Here is a 10,020-nt window from a genome sequence, read left to right as displayed (position 1 = left end):
GTGTCTAATGTTTTCATGGCCTCTTAGATGAAGAACTGAAACTCGGCTCACACAGATATGCAAAAGAAGCAAGACCACTTGATTTTGAGTAAAACAATTGTTCAGGTTAAGAGAGATACATTATTAAGGTTGATAGAGGGCCACATTAATAAGAGTTCTCAAGGGGCCCAGGCAACTTTATAGTATTTTTATATGGACTTTAAGAGGAGAGAATGATTACTAAGGGGTATAGTTTGGGCAACTTAATTTTGATTGATAGATTACATCATATAATAATTTCATGTAACCTCCCCCCACAAGCCTGAAGCAGGCTGAGCCAGACCTTGACTTTGCTTACCACTAAGGAGATCACCTAGGGTGGAGCCTGCCTCTCTGGATCACTCTATTGTTCTGCCTCTGCCACTGCTCCTACCTGCTGGGAGTCTGCCTAGCTATTCTGGAGCCTACACGTGGTCACCTGAAGCTGGCTCCAAGGATGATTTGGTGGGAATGGGCTTCCCCTCTCCTTTATAAAGTGTGTCTGCCATTAAAAATTTGAACCTTGAGCAGACTAGCTTGTCTTGGTTCCATTATTTCTCTACCTGCCTAGATTCCCTCTTCTCTTCCAGTTCCGAGATGCCTCCCAGGCTCGAACCCGGACATGAGAGCCGCAGGCCGGCCCCAACCATTTGGCGAACCAACTTGGGACTTAGGAATGGCAGAGGACATTTGGAAGAAACACTGCTGGTTTGGAGCTCCATGGAAGAAGAAAAGAATTAAAGAAAATTCATACCGGAGAAGGTGTGGTATGGGCTAAGCTGGAACAGCGTTAAACCAGCACGCTGGGTTCACTTAAGTTCAGCAGTGAGATACAGGATCTAGGAATGTGACAGGCAGTTAGCCGCAGCTTCCAGAAGCTACTTTTTTAGGTGAGAGAAATAAAAGGGTTTAATAAAAGGGATTTAATAATTAGGCGGATTGGTCGCAGTCAGAAACTGCATTAGGCGGGGGGGAAAATGTCCCAGAAGCAGAGAGAAATTTTAGGGGTACTCTGCTTTGTTCTCTCTGAGCCCTACAGTAGAAGTCCTCTGCCCTCTTTGTGTTTTTGTCTAAGGTCTTGTCTAAAGTCTGGTGCACCGGTCTGTCCACGTGTTCAATTCATGTATGTTCATGGCTAGTCTGAATGAATGAATTTCTGTGTTTTCATATTGGAAGATAAAAGGTGACTAAAACTTTCTCTGCTGGTATAGCAAAGCTGAGAGGACCACAGGATCAGGCACAGCAGGAGAGCCCCTGCTGGAAAAATTGTTTTTTTTTTTGTTTGTTTGTTTTTTGTTTTTTGTTTTTTTTTTTAAAGAGAGTCTGCAGCCTCATGGTATTGGGGCAAAAAAAGCTGATAGATGTTTTTTTCCTAAGAAAATTCTCTGCATTCGTGATTATTGCATTTGGCTAATGACAAAGTGCTTTTTATTTTATAATTATAGCTAGAAAAAACTAATATTCTCTGATTGATCTAAGTGTAGCTGATTCATTTGGTTTTTTACTGGTAATGTGCTCTGCATGTCTTCACAATCAGCTCATGAGTTATTGGTTGGGATTAAATAATTGTTACATTGGTAACAGAGGGTTAGCCTTAAATTGACAACTCAGGAGTTTTTCAAACACGTGGCATACGCAGGCAAAAAAAAAAAAAACTAAACAAACAAACAACAACAAAACAGGGCCTCCTAAGATACTTCTAGCTGAGATAATATTTAATGTGATTCTTATCCTAGAAAGTAAGATTAAGATAAGATTTAAAGCAAGGTCTCTTTAATGAAGCATTAAAGCTTGCACTGTCATAAATTCATAGGTATAAATTGGCAGCCAAATCTCGCAATGTAATAGTGAAGTTTTAATGTTGATTCTTAAGGTGATAAATTGTTTTGAAATTGGGTTTTGTTTACCCAAGGTTGTAGTTATAATTTAATATTGCAAAAGAAACTTAGTAGTTCTAAAATCTGTCCTCATTACAGGAGGGCCAAAATGCTTGAGTTAGGAAATTTTTTCTTATGTTCGAGTTAATGCAAGTTCAGAGCAGCCTCGGGGAAGTTGGTGAGAAATCTCCTTTGTTTCGAATACTGTGACTAGGAAAGTTCTGAGAACCTCCCCTCTCCCTGCCTTCAGGAGAGAATTCCTTTTAGCTGTAAGAGCACCTTTGCAGATGTTGTTCTAAATAAAGTTTAAATTCTAAGTTTATTAAAAAAAGGTCAATCAGGCTGTAGAATTCATCAGGACATTGCGATGTGACTTGCCTACTTTATATAAAGTTATTATAGATTTAAAGGATTGTTTTTTCCTTTGCATTCTGATAATTGTAAAGAGTTTTGCTTCTAGTGAGCTGTAATCAAGAAACTAAGAGTTTGAATCTTTCAGTGTATATTGTTTCCTAAGTGGAAAGTATTTTGTTAGCTAATGCCTCTCAAGGGCGAGGCTGAAGTGGCATTCACCTTAAAGCACATTTTCAGCATCCTATTAAGCCACTGTGGTGCTAACAAAGAATTATAAGATAAATTCATATAGTTTGGGAAAACCTATAACAAAAATTGTGTCTTAAGAACCTGACTAAGTGTCTGTTCCTTGTTCCAAACAACAATTTAGTTATTACAGAATATTAATATTTGATCTATTGCATATCATCATTTTAAATAAAATTGACAATCATTATCCCAAAGATAAGCTAAAAAACTGTTTTCATGCATGCTTTTGTATCTTCTATAAATTCATGCATGCATACATCCCAATTACTGTGTTTACAAACAACCCCTCTATGAGAGATAAGTAGATGTGAATTGGATCACACACTTACTGTTTTGAGCTTCCCCCTGCTTCAGCACAGATAATTTAGTTGTGTGCTGTGGATGGTGTTTTAAAATGCTGAACAATCAAACCTTAATTTGTATATTAATAGTCAATATTATATCTCAGAGCTCACAATTGCTTAAGATTGTTCATCCCTCAGATGCTATTAATTCTCAAATTTGCAATTGCTTATACATATACAACTCATAAGAAAAAATGCTGTCCTTTTAAGAAGGCTGTTTTTGGACATTTAATAAATTGTTCTAGATTGCCTGGACATCTTAAAGCAATGCCATGGTGGATTTATATCTCAAGCAATGTATTGATCCTACATATAAGATAGATTGGAGATATAATCTCATTCTTTATATATTCAAAACAGTTATGGTTTAAGATAATATTTTAGTATTCTTGGAAATTGTGCATGTAAAATTCTTTCCTCTGAGTGTCCTCAGTTACTACTTGTTTCCACATAATAGTGTTAATTTTTGAGGACTTATACTTAATAAATTGCTGCAAATAAATGCTGTTGTTTTTGAGTTAATAAATAAATATACACATGTGACTATTAATAACTTTTCAAGCTTTCTAGTTACAACCGCTCTTTAAGAGAAACAATTGCAATTAGTCACAACCCATGTTACATTAATACTGACTATAACTGTCAAGTATTTGAGATGTTTTGTCAACAAATTATTAATTCTCAAGGACAAGGTACTGTGAAACTTTGAAACTAGCTTCTTAAAAGACAAAGAAGGGGGAAATTATATCCCCATGTCTATTATTTAGTGCATCCCCATGAACATTATTTAAATCATACTTTTATTTTAGAATTTTGAAATTTGGATGTCAAAAAATTTAATAAATGCTTTATAGTATCTTAAAAGGATCTACTTATTGGCATATGGCTTGATCCTGAACAGCTACTTTATTAGAAAAGGGAAAAGCATAGGTTTTCTTCACAGAATGCTGCAGAAGCATGATGGCTAATTCGTGTGACAAAACAGGTGAGTTCGCTCAGTGCCCTGACTGTAGTGACTATAGTGAGTAGGAAGCTGAATTGGGTACACGTTTTCGAGCCATCCTTGTATGCCATTTTTCCAGTTTGGACAAGTGAAGCTGCCTTGCTTCAAGCTTTTAACCTTATGGTAAAAAGAACATCAGAGACTGTGTAGTCTGACTCAGAAAGATTAGTGATTCTTCTCTTTCTCTCATGTGACTGGTTATTCTAACTCAGTCTTAGACTGGTCTAGTAATAATTCCAGTATTAGAGTATCCCAGGGAAAATATCAAAATATTCTTAATTACTTAACAAATTAGAACACAGCCTCCTCTCCCAGAAAGATTGCAGCCTTTCTGCAATTCTCAAGGTCACCTCCCCCACACCTGGAGCTCTAAGTCTAGCTTGATCATTGCTAATTTGCAATTGAATGGAGTACCTGGACTTCCCCAAAATAAGCTTTTGTACCATTGCCTTTCACTGTCTGGACTTTGTTTTTCAAGCAGGTCAGTCAATGCCCTTTAGCCTGACTGCAAAAGGCATGCATCCCCGCCTCCAAGCAGGTGGCAGTTACTAATCTTCACTCAAGTAACATTCTAGTACATATTGTGGCTTTTGGTCTGATTTGGAATTAAGGTTAGCTACGAGGGCCAGACAGTCTAGACAGACACCCAGATCTTGGAATCATATTAATCTAGACAGAGGTACCTGCCAAGAGGTTGTGGTTTATTGATAGTATACCACAGAGCCACATAAAGAATTGGAGGCAAAGGTTAAGGCCTTAGAAGTAGTAGTCTTAACAATACGGCAGGGCATAGCATATATTAAGGCTAGAAAGGCAGAAATTCCAGATATTAGCAATAGTCACTTGGACACTTGGAACATTGATGAATTGGCCAATGATTTAAAGATAACCTAAGTGCATTGAATCCCCTGGATTGGGTTCAATATATTATCATACTTGCTATTATTATTGGCACTATTTTATTAGTAAATCGTTGTGTTTCCACTCATCTTTAGAGCACTCCTAAGATCTATAGCTATGATGAGGTGGGACATTCTGGAACTTCAGCAAAAATATAAGAATGGGAGAATGCTATGCACACTCCAGTGAAGTTTGCTTGGCAGGTCGAGAGGCCTGGGAGCACTCATGAGGCAAAGAGTTTCATGGATGCTCACCTCCTGGAACTTTGGCATTCTCATAACCAGTACATTCTTACCCTATCCCCACGTTAGTCTGGTGTATGGATGCACGTGCTCTCCTTTAGTATTATCTTATTAAAAGTGCCTTTTAAGATTGAATTCTGATATAGTTAAGCCTTCCCCAGTGTTCCAACTTCCTAGAAAGAACTTGGAATTCAGTAGGAATTCAGTAAGGAAGTTACCTATTCAGTAACTAATTAGCATTACAAAAGACGGAGCCTGCAGCTCAGGGATGGTCTGCAGAATGTTTACTAGGACAGTAAGTACAGTCTAAACCAAATAAGGATTTACTATAAATAAAGTTAGGGAATCCCACTGAGACAGGTTTCTTCACTAGGCCCAAGGAAATCAGGCTGAACTATAGAGCATAAATAAATTTTATGCCTCAGTCCAGCCTTTCTTTTTTATATTAATAACAGGGAGGAGATGTAACCTCCCCCCACAAGCCTGAAGCAGGCTGAGCCAGACCTTGACTTTGCTTACCACTATGGAGATCACCAAGGGTGGAGCTTGCCTCCCTAGATCACTCTATTGTTCTGCCACTGCCACTGCTCCTACCTGCTGGGAGTCTGCCTAGCTATTCTGGAGCCTACACGTGGTCACCTGCAGCTGGGTTCCAAGGATGATTTGGTGGGGATGGGCTTCCCCTCTCCTTTATAAAGTGTGTCTGCCATTAAAAATTTGAACCTTGAGCAGACTAGCTTGTCTTGGTCCCATTATTTCTGGATGGGCTTCCCCTCTCCTTTATAAAGTGTGTCTGCCATTAAAAATTTGAACCTTGAGCAGACTAGCTTGTCTTGGTCCCATTATTTCTCTACCTGCCTAGATTCCCTCTTCTCTTCCAGTTCCAAGGTGCCTCCCAGGCTTGAACCCGGACATGAGAGCCTCAGGCCAGCCCCAACAATTTCACAATTGTTAATATTCTAAAATGCATATGATTTTTATCATATATGTGTCTAATTATGCATAGGAATCAGGTGGTAAATAAGATTCTCCAGAAAGCGTGATTACTATATTATTAGAGGGCAGAGTTTTGATTTACTACACAGGGCACCCAAAACCAGTTCTGGCCAGATTGGAGCTTCTATTCCTCAAAATGAATAAGGAAATATAGTTGAAAAGACTTGGAACAGAAACAGTTTAAAGTTGATCATTATCAGCAGTGAGGAAACTTGTTCATATATGAGAATATGCATAGCCTGGATCCAGATATGGGTTCTGGAAGTTTTAAAGTTACTAGGTTCCTTCTTTCCTGGAGGCAGAGCAAGTGCAGGTAAAGAAACTAGGCTGTAAAATGAATATTATAAGGTGTGTGTGTGTGTGTGTGTGTGTGTGTGTGTGTGTGTATGTGTATGTATAGCCCACATTTCCAAGCAAAACTATCTCCTATGCTCACCTGCCTCATGATCATGAAAGGGGTAGTATTTTCTTCATCAAATTATGTAGCTTTACACATTTTAAAAGTCAATCCTTATCTATAATAGCCAGAAGCTGGAAAAAACCCATATGTCCCTCAATGGAACAGTGGATACAGAAATTGTGGTACATTTACACAATGGAGTACTATTCAGCTATTAAAAATAAAGACTTAATGATTTTGCAGGCAAATGGATAGAACTAGAAATATCATCCTGGGTGAGGTAACTCAGACCCAAAGGAACACACATGGCATGTACTCACTGATAAGTGGATATTAGCCCAAAAGCTCAGAATAACCACAATAAAATTCACAGACTATATGAAGATTATCAAGAAGGAAGACCAAAATGTGGATGCTTCAATCCTGCTTAGAATGGTGAACAAAATAATCATGGGCAGTAGAGGGAGGGACCTGAGAGGAAGAAATAAGAGGGAAGGAAAAAGGGAAGTAGGACCAAGTATGGAAAGAGACAGAAGTCCAGAGGGTCAGGAGAATGAATAGAAGTAAGTAGCAGTGAGGAAGGGGAACCAGCAGAAAGTCCCAGATGCCAGAGAAGTGAGAGGTTTCCAGGACCAAATGTGCGTGACATCAGCCAAAATACTTAACAGAGGGTAGATAGAACCTGAAAAACCACCTCCAATATATAGACATGGACCCCAGCTGAAGGATGGGGCCACCCACCCATCTCAAAATTTTTAGCCCAGAATTTTTAACCCTGAATTGTTCCTGTCTACAGGAAACACAGAGACAAAAAATGGAGCAGACTGAAGGAAAGGCCATCCAGAGACTGTCCCACCTTGTGATTCTTCCCATCTGCAGACACCAAACCCTGACACTATTGCTGATACCAAGACGTACTCCCAGACAGGAGCCTAGTATGGCTGTCCTCGGAGAGGCTCTGCCAGCATCTGACTAAGATAGATGCAGGTACTCACAGCTAACCATTGGACTGAACCCAGCGACCCCAATGGATGAGTTAGGGAAGGACTGAAGGAGCCGAAGGGGCTTACAATCCTATAGGAAGAACAACAATATCAACTAAACTAAACGGAACCTCCAGAGCTCACGGGACAAAACCACAATCAAAGAGTACACATGGAGGGACCCATGGCTCCATCTGCATATGCAGCAGAAAGTTGTCTTATCTAGCTTCAATGGGAGGGGAGACTCTTGGTCTTATGAAGGCTTGTTGCCCTAGCATAGGGGAATGCTAGAGGGGTGAGGTGGGAGTGGGTGGGTAGGTTGGGGAACACACTCATAGAGGCAGGGGGTGGGATGAGGTAGTTTGCAGAGGGAAGACTGGGGACTAGGGACAACATTTGAAATGTAAATAAATAAAGTAACCAATTAATTAAAAGGCGGGGGCTATTAGACATTCTTATATCATCTAAAGGCCACCTGGAGCTCTGGGTTATGTAAATCCAAAGAGCAGGTGCTCTAGTCAAGAAAACAGGAACTCTTTGTTCAGGGAACAGCTTCAAAAGAATGGTGATTTATAGAGGTAGAGGATATATGTTAATAGAGGACACTTGGCATCTTCCTCTGGCTACTACACATGCCCCGGGCACATGCAGCAGCACGTACCCACTCACAGACATATTCACATACATGTAAAGAAGTAACTAAGTAGATCCTTTAAAACTAAAACAAAGAGTTGAGTTACAGTTGAGTCTGTCAACTCATTTACTGAAAGTCTTCTAAGAAAAGCACCATTCTCATATAGATAATAAAGCCTCATTTCTCTACCCCAGGTGGTCTCCATTCTTTTTTTTTTTTTTTTTTTTTTAGCTCCTGGATTCTATGATGTTCTTTTAGAAGTATGTAGCTGCCTCTTGTGGAAGATAGACATGCATGTTCTGACAGCTCAAAGAAAAAATTATTTATGGAGAATTGTTGCCAAACAGCCTGCTGTGGCTCTTAGAGCATTTCTGTGTATCTGTTGAGCCAGGCAGCTGCCCTGTCATGCAGACTGAATGTTTAAGTGCATTGTGGTTGGCTTTGGTGGTTTGTATGAAAATAGCCTTTGTAGGCTCATTTGGTGTGGCCAAGCTGGAGGAAGTGTGTCACTACTGGGGGGTGGGCTTTGAGGTTTCAAATGCTCAAGCCAAGCCAAGCCAAGTGTCCCTCTTTCTTCCTGCTGCCTGTCAATCCAAATGTAGAAGTCTTAGCTACCTCTCCAGCATCATGTCTGCCTTCATGCTGCCATGCTTCCTACCATGGTAAGAATGGACTAAACCTCTGAAATGTGAAGCCAGCCCAAATAAAATGTTTTCCTTTTTAACTGTTCTCATGGTCATGGTGTTTCTTCACAATAATGAAACCCTAACTAAGACAATGGCCTTGAAAGAACTAATCCTTTTCTCATGGGAAAGGCCCATATTCACTATCCAGTGCAATGTAGATAATATTTCTGGACTGAGTACAAAACAAGAAACTTTTCCAGGGTCTGTCTGTCTCTTTACCCCCTCTGTCTCTCTCTCTGTCCCTCTCTGTGTCTCTGTCTCTGTCTCTCTCTGTCGCTGTCTCTCTCAGTGTCTGTCTTAGTGTGTGTGGGTATTTTGCCTGCAAGTCTATGCATCACGTGTCAGTAGAGCCTAGAAGAAAGTGTTAGATTCCGCAGGAACTGGAGTCCCTGATAGTTCGGACCCATTGTATAGTTGATTTAGAAATAGGATCTGGGTTCCCTGCAAGAGTGCCCAAGGCTCTTAAGTGCTGAGCCATCTCTTTATTCCCAAGGGTTCTGATCTTATGCACTCAATAAGTCTAACGTGCTTTATAGCTCTCCCTTCTCATCTCTCTGCTGCAGTGGTTCTCAGCATTCCTGGTGCATTTTATTCTTTAATACAGTCCCTCATGTTGGAGTGACTGCCAACTGTAAACTTATTTTCATTGCTACTTCATAACTGTAATTTTACTACTGTTATGAATCATAATGTAAATATATGTGTTTTCTGATGGTTTTAGATGATTCCTGTGACAGGGCTGTTAGATGCCCAAAGGAGATGTAACCCACAGGTTGAGAACCACTGTTCTAGGGCCTCAGGAGCCAAGCGAAATAGGCCAGCCAGTTCCTTGGGTGCTGCAATTGCTGCCAATAGGGGCATTTCTTTTCACTTCGACTCAGGATTCTCCTGCTTTCTACAGCATCCAAGAGAGTGTGCCAGACAGTTCTCACCTTGCAAGGCCAGTGGAATCTCAGGCCCTTCACATTTTGACAGTACCTGTGTTCCTCCTGAGTGGCTGGGCATTGGCAGGATGCCGGAACATTTCCAACTTAACCCTCCCTAGCCATCTCTGCCACACAGATCCTCTCTTATAGATGCTTTTCTAGGCCAGCTGCTTCATCTGCAGCCCCCCATCCTTGTTTCTGTGGAAGATTTAGTGGAGAGCTATTGGAAATGAAGGATTCTGATCATAAGATTTGAAGAAAAAGCCACCAAGTCTGCCCTAGTGGCAGAGCATCGAGACAAGTCAAGGCTGGCCTGGGTTGCCGAGTGAGTTCTAGGTTAGCCTGGGCAGCTTACTGCAACCCTACTCATGATAGGAAGGAAGAGGATCAAAGATGGCTTCAAGGACA

General features: G+C 40.4%; 1 long non-coding RNA gene across 1 annotated transcript; it reads left to right on the top strand.

Annotated features, from left to right (window-relative positions):
• The first annotated feature begins 438 nt into the window (after positions 1-438).
• Platr10 (pluripotency associated transcript 10) lies at positions 439-8,729 on the top strand. The gene is made up of 3 exons (NR_040539.1): positions 439-780; positions 7,180-7,370; positions 8,232-8,729. It is a non-coding gene; the product is annotated as a pluripotency associated transcript 10 (long non-coding RNA).
• The last annotated feature ends 1,291 nt before the right edge of the window (positions 8,730-10,020 follow it).

This window comes from Mus musculus, chromosome 3 (genome assembly GCF_000001635.26).
Source record: "Mus musculus strain C57BL/6J chromosome 3, GRCm38.p6 C57BL/6J".
Lineage (NCBI taxonomy): Eukaryota > Metazoa > Chordata > Mammalia > Rodentia > Muridae > Mus > Mus musculus.
The sequence above is the reverse complement of the archived record's forward strand: the minus strand, read 5'-3'. Positions and strand labels throughout refer to the sequence as shown.